General features: G+C 42.0%; 1 protein-coding gene across 1 annotated transcript in view; it reads right to left on the minus strand.

Annotated features, from left to right (window-relative positions):
- trps1 (trichorhinophalangeal syndrome I) overlaps positions 1 to 16,292 on the minus strand; it is a 160,207-nt gene that overhangs the window by 133,017 nt on the left and 10,898 nt on the right. Inside the window, 1 exon segment of the mRNA XM_086014960.1 lies at positions 1,510 to 1,591. The gene's annotated coding sequence lies outside the window, so the exon portion shown is untranslated.

Raw genomic sequence — 16,292 nt, forward strand, 5'->3', positions numbered from 1 at the left:
ATTTAAGAATTAAAAAAAAAGGTTAAGAATCAAGGTAGGGTTCAAAATGTGAAATAAGAATCAAAAACACACGCTAGCCTGTTAATAGTTTGATGCTCGCCGAACTGAGCTCGAATGAGCTTTTTTTTTTACAAAAAAAAGCCCCACCTCCCCCAAAAAAGCTAAATACACATCATTGTTTTTTGGGGGGGTTTTTTTCTGTATAGGCCAGTAAGTCTTAAGTTTTCCTTCTTTTTCTCATCAAGAATTGTCAGTGGCACAAGACAGAGGCGTATTTATTTGAGTTGGGGCATTCAGCGGAGGGAACGGGACTCGAGCTTGCGGCCAAAGCCATGAGGAGCCATGGTAACGCTCTACTGAGCTGACGCGTTCCGCTAACACACACACATACACACACACGCGCGCGCACACACACACACACACAAAGCCACTTCCCAGACTTTTCCACAGCTGTCATATATCTGTGTATGCGTAACTCTAATGGAGGGATAAAGAGTGTCAGTGTACTCTGGAAGTGTGTGTGTGATTATTTCTTCCTCTATTTATTTATTTTTTGCTATTTGATTTGTCTCTTTTACTTTGGGGAGTTGTTTCTGTCTACGAGCCAGTTCTCCTGAAGAGAGACAGACGCGCACAAACGCACACACACTAGTACACGCGCACACACACACCCACGCGTGCATAAGGGGAAGCCATTAGTAGCTGTAAGAGGCACACAATAAAGGTATTGTTACAACTGCTCCTGTCAAAGACAATAAAATATTCATGGTAATAAATTGTAAGGAGACCAAGTAGGTTTTAATACGGAGAGGCCCCACACACACACACACACTCCATCTCCCTCACACACACACACGCACACGTGATATTAAGTGCATTATCGTGATCGCAGATTGTTTATTTTACTCATTTCACCTGACGTCTAACACGAAATTACCTTACAAGGGATGCATTAAAATACTTTTTAAAATTAACTAATTAACTGTTTTGCATTATATCATTCTTCTAATTATATTTATGTCAGTGATGTGTCAGGATGATATGAAAATGAGTATTCGGGGCGCACTCAAAAAGAAGACGAAATAATACAACTGCAAGAATAAAGTTGAAATATGAGGGAGCACATTTTTTTTTTTTTTTTATCTTAACCAAATAAAGTGGAAAAACGGGAACACAGTCACAATTTCGCAAAGGGAAAAAGTAGCATTACAACATTGTAATTTACATGGAAGAAGTTATAACTTCACAAAAGTATTCATTGTCATTTTACGTTATTACTTTTTTTCTTGTAACCCGTTAATTTTCCTCATGTAGACTACTGCTTTCTTTTCTGCCATTTTTGTATGTGTTGCTGCTCCGTCTTTCACAGTCGCAGTTGTTGTGAAGGTTTATACTTAGCGTTGACGCTGATGCGAATCTGCGTTAGCCCATATATGGCGTTTGACATGAATTGTTCACTGCACTCCTCTTTCATTATACTTCAATATAACGTTTGAGATTTTTCGCTACCTGTCGTTGCTGATTGGCTGGGGACAGGTGACAAGATTCTGCATTACAGTGGGCCGTCGGGAATCCTTGCAGGAAAACTGAGCTATGCAGCCCAAAAAAAGGGAAAGAAAAACATGAGAAATGGCTAAAAAGTAGAAGCTTGTACATTGATAAATCAGCAGCGTTGATCTGGGCAGACAAATGAACTGAGGCCACACAGGAACAAATGTAATAAATGTGAGCGTCCACTCTTTATCCACCCCCCCCCCCCCCCCAACATTTGCATTGCAGACGTATGTATAGTGCCGTAATGGATGACCCCTGCGGGGGTGGCGAGGCGCTTTAATGAAAAATAAATTCACACTCAGTGAGCGATCGCCGTTCTAAAGCGGGACATCAGTCATGTGCGATGGATTAAATGTGGTGGGGAACTTGCGGAACTTTTTTGCAGTCTGGGGGCGGGGGTCGTTTTTTTCCCCCGCCATGAATAATTCATGCGAGCTGTCCTCAATTGGCATCAGTCATTTGGATGCCAAAATTTGCGGCTTGGTGGCAACTTGTTGATATTTCAGAGTTTCACTTTGTTTCCAGTCTGTGCCACCCACACACACACACACACACACACACACACACACACACACGAGCCACTGAATGTGTCAGAGATGTGACTCAATGCTTGTCAAAAAAAAAAAACTGAATGGAAGATTCCGTCCACAGGCACTGGCTCCCATTTTGGAGCTCATCCACCTGAGATTTGCGGATACATTCGGCCTCTTGTCCTGTGATTAATTGTCGCAATTTGTTTCGTCATCTCTGCTAATGACTCTGTCGGCTTTGTCGTTTTCCCGGAATGGCTGCGACTCGTCGCCCGCCTACGGAAAATTAAGCTTTTTGCACTCGTTTCACGTTAGTAGGCATCGAACAGGAGAGACCCGAAAAATAGTCGCCCACGATATTGGGTTTTACAGCTTTTTTTTGTATGGAGTTCTAGATCCTGTTTTGAGAAACTTATCATGGATAGAGTAAATTGTATCAAGCGTTGGAGCAGTGTGGCGGCCATAAAGCTTCTCAAACTGCCGCTGAACTGCAGCAAAAGCCTGTCAGGTGGCAATTTTGCAAAACTGCTCCAGTGTCAATTGGTGAGCCATGTGCAAGGCGATGATACGCTTCCAAAAACTGCAAAGCATAAGCTGTCAAATGCTGATGACCTCACGTCTATCCAAATGATACCTCAAACGAAATAAAAAGAAGACTTTTGGGACATCCTGTTCTTATCCTGTTCTGGAATGGGTAATGAAGTCGAGGCTGCATTTTTTTCAACTTCGGGGGTATTATCACAACCTATAAACTATAAACCAGGGGTGGGCAAACTTTTACACAAGAGATGCATAGTCATTTGTGTTTCTCTTTTAAACCTGTTAAAATGAATATGTAAAAGGGTTTGTTTTTAATAATAATTCATTGTCTACAATATAATGCATAAAGACAAAATAATTTTTTTCTGCGGTTTTTGCCAGGGACACTGTTCCATATGAACGGTCGACCCAACAATTTCTACACCGAAAGCGTGCAAATCTAAGTTAAGGTTTGACTTCAACCTGCAAATTAACCCCAAAAGACGAGCATGAATGATGAATCGCAACTTCACGGGGGGAGCACAATTTTTGATGTGAATTGAAGAAGAGCAGACACACAGGAGGTTATTATGGCTGGACAAGATACATTTACAACTATTACTCATTTAATCCACGTTCCAGGAGAAACCCCAGCTCCACCTTTGGCACATTATTGTTTTTTTACGCCATCTCCCTCATTTACCAGCATGACAGAGTGTAGCGCATGCGTCAAATGTTGCACGATTCGCTGTGATGCCAGGGTCGAATGACTCACAGAGAACTCACACACAGTCAATTACAGAGGAGTTCAATAAGGATGTGCCCGCAAACTCGAAAAAACTATTCAAACACACCATTTTGAAACATTATAAAATATTGGTGTACGTACGGTCAGTACAATACAGTTGAAATATACATTACATGAAATGTCAAATATGCTACATTATTTCACTACTGACTAATTTCTGTGGCTGGGGGCAGGTGGTAGTTACGCCCACATCACGCACTTTCATTATGAATATCAAATAATATTCCTGTCACATGTAAGGAACAAAAAATTAAGTATGAATATATGCGTGAGTCTGCTATTACTGTGTTCCATCATCTCCTATTGAGGCTTATTTCCAGGTTGTCTTCTATGAGAAAACTCCACTTCCTGGTATGAATGGGACTGTTCAACTGAGATTCAAAAAAATATATATATTTTATTGAACAATTTTTTTTTTTTTCGTGCAAATGGCAATAAGGCACACATTATGTGTACAGTAGTAGTAGAGTCATGAATATTTGAACGTCCCCCAAAAAAAAAAAAAAGTAAAATTTCGGGAATGTTCACTGTAGATGCTTTTTAGTGAACAGTGAATTTAAAAGCGTGTGTTACAGTTGAGGTGTTGGGTCCCTGGTCAGCAGTTGGGGGTTAAGGGTTTTGCTCAAAGGCACCTCATTGGTCTCATAAAGGGAACTTGCATCCCTCCAGCAAGCAGCCACCACTTGCCTCTTGTTCTGGTGCGCAGTGGGTCTCAAATCTGCCAAGTCCTTATTGCCTGAGCTACTGCCGCCCCAATAAAGGAGCTATTGATTAGCGCTGCGTGGCAACAACGCATCTCTGTGTCCGTCGTAAAATATTCTGTTCCCTCGCTGCGTTAGTGTGAAGATAATTTAACGCGCGCTCGAAATCACTTTTTTGCGTGCTATTTGTGTACCGGCGTGCGCTGGTGTCCTCGCTTCACCTCCCCCAATAACCGTAAATCCTGCGCGTAACTGACTCATGCTGTCAAGACACGAGCGCGGCCATAACTATAATTTTTGTCAAACTGCGTCAGGCTGTCCCGAGCGTGGGGATATTTATACACGTCTTCTCTCTTCGCCAACCAAATTAACTGCCCCTAAACACAACATTATCACTTGCACTCGCACGCACATGCACGGGGACCTTGTGGGGAAACTCCGGCCCGTGGGCCACGTATGGCCCAGAATGCAGATTCTTTTCCACAAAAAACTCCATTTTACAAACAATACGGAAATTCATGACATCGCAACAATAATGTATGTTTTTTACGTTCTTACTTGTAAGGAGAAAGAGCGTACTGGTTGTGAGTTTTGACGTATTTTTCAACTATGTGGAGGAAACCCAATCACCGTAAAAAAAAAAAAACTTTAACTCAAGCGGGTAGAGTCAAGTTGATATTGTGCCTTCAGCTGGCCGGATATCGCAAAAATGCCTGCTCTGGATTTAGCTGTGAAAGTCCTTAAACATTTTCTCTGAGGCGCTTCATGATTGTTGGGCCTTGGCGGAGTTTGTCGCAAGCGATGGATTCAACAAAAAGAATCAACTATCCAATGATCTCTGCTCATGTACGGGCTGTGAGCTTAAGCCCCTTGTCTCTCCTGGAGCTTTGAAAAACATCAGAACAAGGTTAGGAACAAGGTTACTTTCACTTTTTTTTTTTTTTTTTTTTTTATATACCACTGGGGCTCAAATCCTCAAGTTGCGAGACAAATCTTTCAGCCGCTTTTTCATTGGTGCTGAAAAGGAAGTTGAACTTGTGGTCACAGCAGAAGCAGCCAGAGGGGATTTGTCAGGGATACAAGGACATTTTCATCACAGTTTGGGGTGGATATATAGTTTTAACTATTAAAAGGGAAGTCAACCCAAAAATTGTCGTTACAATATTATGTTCTATGTAGCCCCACTAGTCTGAAAACGGCATTCTGATTACGATTGCGTTTATGAAATATGAGTTAAGCAGTAAAATCCACAGCTCAGGAGGCAGCCATTTTGCCACTTGCTGTCGACAGAAAATGACACCACAGCAGTTCAGGGCTTAGGTAACATCCAATCACGGCTCAGCTTCAGAAAACAGGAGAGCCGTGATTGGTTATCTGAGCCCTGAGCAACTGTGATGTCATTTTCAGTCAAAAGAAAGTGACAAAATGGCCAAATTTGCTGTTTAACGCATATTCCACTTTCTAATTCCATTTGACATTTTCTGCTACTGCCTGACAATTATTTGCGAAAGCCTGCTGCAGTAGCGCAAATAACAAAAAAGTGTTGCTGTTTTTCCCCTTCAGGCTTCTGTGTTAGTGCGTAAATCTGGGAAGCGAGGCTACTGATGACGTCCAACCTTGTTGCATTATTGACGCTGCAGCTGCCAAGCCGCGCCGGCCTTGAGGGAGGCCGACTCAGTAACAATTTTGGGGGGGGAGACGCATCGCATGAAGTTTGATATTGTCTATTGGCGCTCATATAGAATTTAGAGCAAAAGAAAAACGAATGTGCAGCAGCAATAAATGAAAAAGCAATGAGTGCATTGGCTTTGAATGTGTTCATAAAATTCATCTAATCAATTATTGATGGGAGGAGAAGACAGACATGGCGGAACAAGCTTAACACATTCCCTAAATTCATAGAAACTACTCTCCAAAACTCACACCCATGAATGATAAAAAAAAAAAAACTGTCATCAAGGATAAGCACCTAACTTAAGGAGTGAAATCTGCTAAATAATTCACATCAACTTTATAATGCGTTCAGGTTTGAATGTGGCATAAGAAGAAGGGTATTCAATCGTGCATTCAAATGGAGAAATAAAAAAAGTCAGCGACAAAAGGAAAAGGAATAGAAAAGTTTTGCACAGGAAAAACAGAGAAGAAAAAAAGGAAAGTGTGTTTCAATGCAGTCGCTGCGGCGGTACAGGTCAGTAGGGTTGTCGCCTTGTTCTTTTCGGTTGAGCGTCTGCGATGAAAGATGAAATAAAAATTTTCTAATCTCTCCAGACGGAGAAATGAAATGATAGAGCTCTTTCCTATTAAGAAGGCTCCTTGGCTGCTACACGGCCAAGAAGAGGACCGGACTGAAAATGAGACTAAAAGAAACAAGTCATATCCTGAGAATCACATCTTGTGGCGAAAAAAAAAATGATACATGATGTTCAATAAAAATCTAGAACAGTATTTTACTGACTAACTGAAATCCTGCAACAATCCAAGAGTGATTGACACCCTGCCAAAAAAGGGTTTACATTTGCCTATAGAAGTCACAAAGTAGTGGCAAAGTACTACTTATGTCCAAATGAAGCTCCTCATTTCACTTCAACATACAAAGACAAGGTTCCTTGACACCAATATGCCACAAGATGGCGCCAAAGCCAAATGTAGCACAGTGATTGGTCCAAGGAAGTATGCTGAGAGGCAAGCTTTGCATGTCAGGGAGGAGCTATGTTTAGCCTGGGTTGTTAGAGAGAGTCTTCGCATGTGCATGTACACCCAGGGTGTGTTGTTTTCAAAACCTTTATTTTGTAGGGAAATGTTCTAAAATGAGTGTCAAATGAGTGACAAAGTTTTTAAGAATTATTTTTATAGGGGAAAAGTACATACATACAAAAGTAGTCCAAATATTATTAGAAAAAATGGAAATATTTATACTGTAACACTAAGGGAAAAAACGTAAAAGATTCCATGATTCCATTTTGAAAGAATCATTTTGACCTCCTTTTGTTTCTACACAGTCACACAACTACAATCAAATATTATGCCATTTTTTATCAAACGTGAAACCAAAAAAGCACGCTCTGAGAAAAGAATTAAAGACCTAAGAGAATAATCAAAACTTGTATGTGTGTCTGATCTTGTCCTCTCTCCTCAAGCTGCTCTATTCTTGGTGAATATCAACGACCTGTGTGTGTATGTGACGCATACTATGTGTGAGCGTGTATCTCCTCAAGATGTGTTTGCCAACCAAATTGCCCAAAAAAAATAAAAAATCTTCCAGGAGGTTTGGAGTTTCATGCCTCATCCTCAATATTTCATAAGACAATTTGCATAAGTTCAAATAAGAACTCACCACCTCTGCTTTTGCATTTGTGATGTGATGCGACTGATAGTTATGTTCTTGTTAGTTTCCAACAACCAAATCGTCACTTGACGGCAACTTTAATGATTAAAAATGACTTTTGTTATGATGGAGCTGTCCGATCAAACAAGTTATTTTTACATGGGGGGGAAAAGGATATAAAAATGCATATTTATAAACAATAATTTTAGGAGAAAATGGCCATAATTATTCATTATGCTTTTTATTTTTAAATGAACATAATGATGCTTTGAAACAGTACACTACCAGAAAATAGTCATAACTTCACAAACAATAATTCAAATCTTAAAACTGTAATCCAAATAAAGTTATAATTTTAAAAGAATAATTTTCCAAGAATTAAGTCAAAACGAAGTACGAATTTTACACGGAACGCTCAGAATTTCACAACAATCAAGTCAGGGTTTAGTAAGAATGAATTTCATATTGATCTTTTCACGGTACAAACATCAATTAACTAGTTAATTGACTTCACTCTGCATTGCTTTTCTCTCATAACAACGGCCTATCCGCAGTGTCATGTTTTAAACCATACTGCATTGTGTGTGTTTGCATGTGTACTTTTGCCGCAATCATGAGTGGACAATTCATCTACATTAGCGAGAGATTAACCTGCTCACCTCAAACATCCATCAATGGCACACGCGTGCACGGGCACACGTATTCGCCGCCCTGGGCAAGGGTAGCGGTGCCAGGGCGTGCGTGTGAATTATGCAAAACATGGTGACGCGGTGCTAGCAAAAACACACACACGCTCAACCCCCCCCACACACACACACACACACTTTCTCGAAAATCTATTTTAAATCCATCCAAAGACCTTGACGCCTTCCAGCAAAGTGAAAACATCATGCTCTGCTTCCGCGTCATCATAATATTGGCAACTGGAAAAGATATGGTTCTTTAAAATGTGTGATTTGAGCCACGCGACAAAACATATGAAAATATATAACACAACCTCCAAAACCTTGTCGAACAAGGATCAGTAATAAATGTGCCACACACACTCTAGCTTTTGATTACGAGTCACAAGCATATTGCAGCTAGCATGGGAAGCTAACATCGCTGTCTATATCTCAATTTCCTTGTCAAATATTACAAATAGATGGTCTCAAATGTGTGTCATCACACATACAAGATCCAAAATAAAGTGTTATGACCTGAAAATCAGTCTGTAGTCTCATTACCGCTTTGGGCACAGACTCTTACCAAACTAACGGGGCTGGAGATGAATACAGGACGTAGAAACCTAGCTGAGGACTAATGTCGCAGTCTACATTTTTAATGAGTCATTCTTCTAAAATGTTACACACAGATGGACTCAAATACACAACACCAGTCATACAAGATCCAAATGAAAGTCTGTCGTTCACAAAAATTTGGCCATTACCGTATATGACTGAATCCTTTCATCACTCCGACAATGAAAAAAAACAGGAAGAAGAAACTAGCAAGTGGCTAACATAGCAGTCTAAATTTTCAGAGTGTTTCTTGCAACGCTTCACAAACAGGTGGACTCAACATACGTCACCAGTCACAAAATATCTAAATCTGAGTCCTTTGTTTCCAGAAAGTTCTACCAAACCAACGGAACTGGGGACAAATCGAGGAAGTAGCAACCTAGCTAGTGGCTACGTGGCTGTCTACATCTCCACTCAGTACTCCTTCTGATCAAACAGATGGAATTAAATGCAAAACACTCATCACATGGATCCAAATTCAAGTTGGTCCTTTGGTCACAAAAACTTGACCAAAACCAGTCCGATCAAGCTATTCGAAATGGCTACAAAATATATGCTGACATGAGGAGAAGCACAGTAGAAAATGGATGGATGGAAGTGGAATTAAGATTTAAGGGAGAACTATGGTCTCCGGTCCAACACTTTATTGATTAATTCATTGATCAAGAGTCCATTTTTAGAAGTGACAGAGTGAAGAGAAATAAAGTGAGTGAGAAAAAAAGACAGGGTTAAAAGAGATGGAGAGAAAACAGAGAGTCATTGCGGCGCTTGGCAGCCTCGCGCCCCTCCTTTTCGCTGTTTGCTTCGGTTGTCGCGGCAACAGCGAGCCAGGCTGCTGATAAGTTAAGCAGATGGTGCGAGGCTGACAACTGGGACTTGTTGGATGGCTTCCTGGTCGCAATGAGTGACTGCTGGTTGGAAAATATTGATACTGATAGGTTCTGGTGCCCTGCGATTGGCTGGCGACCAGTACGGGGTGTACCGTGCCTATTGAGCCTAAATCAGATGGGATACAATTCACCCGCGACCTCATCAAGGTCCTCATTAGTAACAGTTTTAGACACTCCGGTTCAAATGCTAAGAGTATCGCCATTTTCAGTTTCGATCTGTCTCCTCACGGGCTTAGTCAGCATATCATATTTTCAGGGGGAAGAAAATGCAGGGAGCCTAAATAACCCATCCGAGTACAGAGAGAACATGCAAACGCCACACAAGAAAGGCCAAAGTTGTGTAAGTCCACCAGTGGCGAAAACACATACTTCTGGTACGTGTTGAGGTGAGGAATTTTCACACCTAATTACGCATGCTAAGGTGTGCTGCTCTGTTGCCAGAAGACACTCAATGAATGATGACTCTGCAGGGGACGAGGGGAGGAAAGCGAGGGAGGCTTGCGCGATGTGGAAGGAGAAAAATGTGCTAAGCTCAGATCAGAAATCTGCATTTGCCACCATTTAACAGAAAGATAAATTGGATGTCTGGTTCCACGCTGAGAAGGGAAAACAGAGGCGAGGGGGAAAGGTCCGCGCGTTTGGAGGCGGCGGTTAAAAGTCGGACGCAGATAAGAACCAGCGGAGACAAAAACGGATGGAGGGGGTGAAAAGGCGAGGACCATCACGGAGAGCGCGTGCTAACGGAATGGCGAGTGCTAACATTCCTGGCCGAATAGATCAGCTGGCCCGAGGAGAAAGACAAACACGGCAGAGGAAACCGCGTCTAGACTGCTCGCACGCACACACTCGCACACGCACACACATGTTCAAGCGACCTGCTACCATGGACAATGTGGGTGACCACTGCCAAGAACATAAAACGGGGAGAAGGATAATGATAGAAGTCGAGGAAAAAGCAGGTCGGAAGGTAAAGGAAGACAAATGAGCACGAGGGGCAGTGGCATCTCGTCAATAGAGGGCGCTAGTGCACCAGGGGGGAATGATTTTTCTGGCTCGAGTTTCGATCCCCAGCTCAAGTAACTTTGTATTTACTTTTGACTGACTGAGGGAAAGTGTTATCATTCCCACAACATATGTTGTTTATTTTTAGATTTTAAAGAAATAAGGAGGTACCTGTGTACAAGTGTTTGCCTGAACATGAAATGTGGTCTGTTTTATCAGTCAAGTGACTCGAAAAGATTTGCGGTGATGATAACCTTTGGTTACACTCAGTCAGGCTTCAGATCTATGATTAATCCTTTTTCAAGCTATTTCCAAAAAAAAAAAAAAAAAAAAACCCAATAAGACATTTATTTTACTCTGTGCCTCAGGTTGAAGTGGAAATCCAGAGGCTTGAATGAAACTGTTGTTTGGCTTCCAGGTTACATGAGGATGGTAAGATTGGCTCTTTAATAAACACGGGTGAGTCACACTTTTGCATTCGATACAAATACGTGTTGTTTGTCATCCAGTTCTGTGTGAGTCAGTTTCCTTATTAGCGGAAAAATCTATGAGTCGCAGGAAGACTCCAGGCCTGGACGTATGAGTTGATGCCAACATTACCGACCATTCCAAAGACTGCAAAAAAATGCAGGAAGTCAGAGTGATGAATGACCTTGAGTCTCATCAGAGGAAGTTTGTGCACAGTTGGAGGATAGAGGTTTTCTCGAGGGACCGGGATCCCGTACGGTCACCTGACCCTGACCTCCATATGTGCGAGCGTAGCTCCCTCGCAAGCTCCCCCGAGTGATTGACAGGTCAAACGGGCTGTGCGCTGATTGCTAATTGGTCTCAGGTAAGTCCAAAACTTCCAATCAGCTCCACTACTTGGAGTGGAAAATAGACTTCCCGTGACACCTCAGCGAGTTTTCTCTTGAATAACAACCTTGAAGGTGACCCGCTGTCTGGGAAGTCTCCAACTAGCCGTGGAAGATGCCTATCATGACCTTATTAGACAAGACTGCCAAAAGTTTTGTCTGGTACCAAAGCATCGTATCTGTCCTGTACCTCTTTTTGGAACCCACCAGTTGGACGAGCAAATGAAGACTGCAGAAAGGATGCGACTGTTTACTGATAAGACTGATTTGCAAATGTCCACAGGCAAGATTTCTAAGTCATGTAGTTCAAAAGTCGAAGTTGAGTCGAGTCTTTCATATGACCCAATTTTAAATATCTTTACTACTGTATTTAGCGTAACCAACCAACTAAGATGAGGGCATAAGTGTAGATGTAGTTTCAAATAGGGAATCCATAGAAGACGATTTAGGTTTTAGGAAAATGTTCACTTCTGATCTTTTGTCTTTGTTTTTGTTTTTATAAGTCATTTCATCGATCCAATTTCATCTCTCATTTTGCTTCTTGCAGTTTCCGTTTTTTTTCCATGTCGAAAAAGTAAATTAGGTTGCTGATTTCTTTTGAATTTACATTTTTTTTTTGTATCTGTGTTTTTGGGTGTCATCTCTGGGCCGCTGCACCAAAAAGGTGCTAGACATGCCGTAATCTGTTGATTGCTCAACATTGATTGGTGAAGACATCCACCCTTTTTTCTTTGTTCACTACGATATGTCTATTTTCGCAGCTATTGTCAATTTCATATACCAATTGTCTAGCAATAACGTCCCCTCCGTCGTTCGTTAGCAATGCGGACGATGCAGATCGCCTTGAACTTCCGCTAACAACCCAAGCTAAACTTAGCTCCTCCCAGACATACGAAGATCTTACAAATATCGCAAAGTATAACCTCAACATGTTGACACTTATTATTACTTTCTTCTTAGCCAGGTATTTGATGGGATTTTGTGGCATCTAAAAGCTCACAGAAAGGGCAAAAACAACAGGAAATTAGGTCAGTTATTTAGTGTAAATCCGAGATATTATCCTCTTGTACATACAGGGAATGCATTTTTGAGCCCAATCGTTATAAAGCCCACATGAGTCACGGCACAAGGTTCAAAAGCAACCATCGGCGGCACATTAGCACCAATTAAAACAGATCGGGAAAGGTAGAAGCAACCTGAACGTTCCCGTTGCTATCCGCCACGGTCTTTGCTTTGTGGAAACACGCCGTTTGATGTGTGCGCCGTATATGGAAATGAATTGAAACCTCTCTGCGGGACACCAGGCAATCTAGCGAGGCGAGGGTGAAAGGCTCGCCAAGTCGAGGGGAAGACGGCGGCAGGGGGATCAAAGAGCGGGCTTCGTATTATCCAGGGTGCTTTGATGAGTCGCAGGTCGGAATTTACCACCTGCGATCCTACATGCCTTCATATATGATCCATGAATGTTATTCTATGGAAAAAAAAAAAGATGGACAGAGGTTCTTTCATAAATGTTATGTAACTGTAAGTCTTTACAGACAATTGAGCTTGACGGGATTCAACTGCTTTCTCCAAAGCCTGCATTTATCCGTGTTAGTTGTGGGTTTTGGAAGCATTTGAGGGGTGGTTTGGCGAAATGTCAATTCCTTTTGCGTAGACCACAATCACCTCTGCTGGTCTCTATCATTTAAGATGTAAACGGAGACTGTAATGGGAAATGTCATATTATACAGTATAACTGATTTGCGTACGTTCAATAGTGACGCAACACTTGGGGCCTAATTAGATTGTTCAAGTATGACTTCAGTTGGTATGATCAAGAACAATAGCAAAAGGTGGAAGTGTCAAAGTGATTGTATGCATTTCTCCTTTGACAATCTTGTTTAATCCTATGTCTCCATGTCAAATTTTCTGAACTCTTGTCAAATATAGTACACTCCATATGTACCTTTTGTTTTCAAGTGATAACCCCGATGCTGATGCTATTTGTGCTAACCGGAGCTCAAGTTCTGCTTAGATTTTGGCTTCCGTCGCTTGAAAATGACTCCAAAGACACAAATATTTTCACACAACTATCAAAACGTACATTTTCCATAATACTGTATGGTTCCTGTAAGGTTCTTAACAGGTTCATATAGGGACAGGCACACAAAAGCCCAAAATCCGTTGGGTTTGGACCCTGTGTTGGCATTTGTTAGCATGACAATTACTGAATCACCTCTGTTACAAGTGTGAACAATGTCATCGCCCTAATTTCCATGATCAATTTAGACCATCTCGGCATTCGCCATGTGTCTAAGCGTGACAAATAGCTTGTGGCTCTGAAGGGCAAGACTGCAGCCTGTAAATGTGAGATGTCGCCGCCGCTACAACTCATTCCATTGCGCGCTATCAGAAAAGAACGGCTCAGATTAGCCGAGGATGACGTTTATGGATTGACCACCAATACCGCCACGTCTAATCGGAATTCCAGAGCCGTCGGCAGCCTTTTACCTCCTGAGTCAAATTATAGCCATCGCCAGAATTTCCTCCTCTGCTTGTCACGTTGCTCAGATGCACTTAAAGCTGCTTGCAGTGGGCCACTCAAGTATAACAATGGTACAAATTCTCAAAAATACAGTCCACCCTTACTATTTTGAATACTTGGTTGTAAACTACATTTGTTATGATATGTACCCATGCTTTATAAGATCAGAAAGCAGGTAAACAAAAGGCAATGAAGTGCAGCAGCGTTTAGCCAACTAGCGGCCCACTTTCTTCACAGCTTGGTATCTTTCCCTAAACTTATATTCTTGAATTTAAAAATATATGCCCATGGTATACAGAGAACTTGCTTGGAGCAGATATACAGTACTGTACTGTACAGGTGAAGCCTTTTAGTAATACAGTATTAGATGTTCTTCACAGAGGATAAAGAATATTCGCCTCGCGCTTTTCTCTTAAATATGTGCAGATGGTCGGCGACACGGCACACAAAAAAGAAGGATCTCAGTTACTTAACAGTTGAATGCAATTTTGTCTGGAGGATTCATGTCCTTGCTTGAAGCAGGATTACAGGATATTCAGCAGTTGGTGTCACCGTGAGCGGTGGCCATATTGTACACGATTGCCACAAGGCAAACCATCTGGCAAATCAGATGCGACTTTCAGCCTAGAAGAAGCTACCTTGCTCAAGCTAAAAGTACAAATACTTTGTCACTGTACTTAAGTATATTTTTCAGGTATCTTTACTTCAGTGTTTATTTTTCGGACTGCTTTTTAGTTTTACTCCCTACATGGCAACCCAATGTTAAAAAGACAGAGAGGTAACCATTATTGAAATCTTGGGATCTTTTTTTTTTTTTTTAACTTATGTATAAAACTTGGATCAGCACTTCTCCCGGAGTCTTTTTCTACACAAGTATCTGTACTTCTACTTAAGTATGGCATTTGAGCACTTTTGCCACTTCTGGAGGACACTCGCAACGCCCTCGCCCTCAGCAAATATATGCCGAGCTCGACAACTTTCTGTCCAACTTATTCTAAAGTGTTTGTGACTTCTACATGAATTTATGATTTACTTGTGCTGCTCTGGTGACTTGCAGCAATTTTGAGTTCCTTGGCAGCGAGCATCGTCGCGTTTTAACTGTCAGCTACACCCCAGAAGAGAAATAAATAAATAAATAAATGAAGAGCAAAATTGATGCGCTGGCTCGCTGAAAGAGATGAACAGAGGGCACTCTTGAAATGTTGTTGATGTATAGCCATCTCTGCTGCCCTGAACTGAGGAGGGAACTCCTCAGATTTATTATGCATTCAACTAAGCCTACAGACAAAATTAGCAAAGTAGCAACAAGGACAAGCAAAAACTTGGGAGCTTCTCAAGGATTGTAAAAGTTACAAAGACCGGGGACGCGCGATGCACCTAAACGCAACAGGAGCAATGACGCATTGAGAGTTGGAAGGAGAACAGGAAATGCAGGAAGGCGAATGGCTCAAAAAGGAAAGCGTGAACCGTAACGCTTTCACTTATGGAAGCAGCGCTTCAAAAGCAAACTGCCGAATTACACTGGTCGATTGGTGTGCGGAGCCGTGTCTGCGGCTCAGGTGGCACGCACACAAATACAAATCATTTGTATTGCGTGAACCCAGGTGAACTGAGACACACCCACAATGAAAGAGTGAAAGTCTGCTATATAGAGAGAGACCGTGTTCTTCAAAAAATGTATAGGGCAATAGAAAAACTCCTTGATGGAGGTAAACGCGGATTTACCAGCTTAACATCCATACCACAGGTAGCAAGCTTTTTTTTTTTTAAACTCACATTCGCCGACAAGATAAATCATTTATCAAAGTGGTAGTCAACACTTGTTTATATTGGCCTGTGTGAGTCAGTGAATGGATATGTTGTTTTTCGAGCATCTTACTCAGCGTGCAACACGCCCTCTGAGCGCAGACCGCAACGTTTCTGATCTCGCGCCACGCATTCACTGTCGGGACGACGTGCAAACCGCCAGGGTTTTTTCTTTTTTTTTTTTTTTTCCAACGTTGTACACACCACCGGGCCGCCCCGGAGCGCGCCTCTCCTTCGGGTTTTGTGGCGCCACAACAACATTATGCCGCGTCCACTTTCGACTCGTGATGGGGGGGGGGACGCTCGTTATTGACTCGACCGCGAGGGAGTCCGCCAGGCCAGGAAAATGTGTGGAAAACGCAGCGCTCTTCATCATGAATTATGTTGACGGTTCTCCGCGCAGGAGAGCCTCCCTTTGGTGTCTTTCATCTGACGTTTGAGAACCAAATATATGTCACAACATTAAGGTGCAGCTGCATAATGGAAAGGAAATCCA

Source organism: Filicampus tigris, chromosome 18, assembly GCF_054856515.1.
Source record: "Filicampus tigris isolate MCC_2025a chromosome 18, RoL_Ftig_1.0, whole genome shotgun sequence".
Lineage (NCBI taxonomy): Eukaryota > Metazoa > Chordata > Actinopteri > Syngnathiformes > Syngnathidae > Filicampus > Filicampus tigris.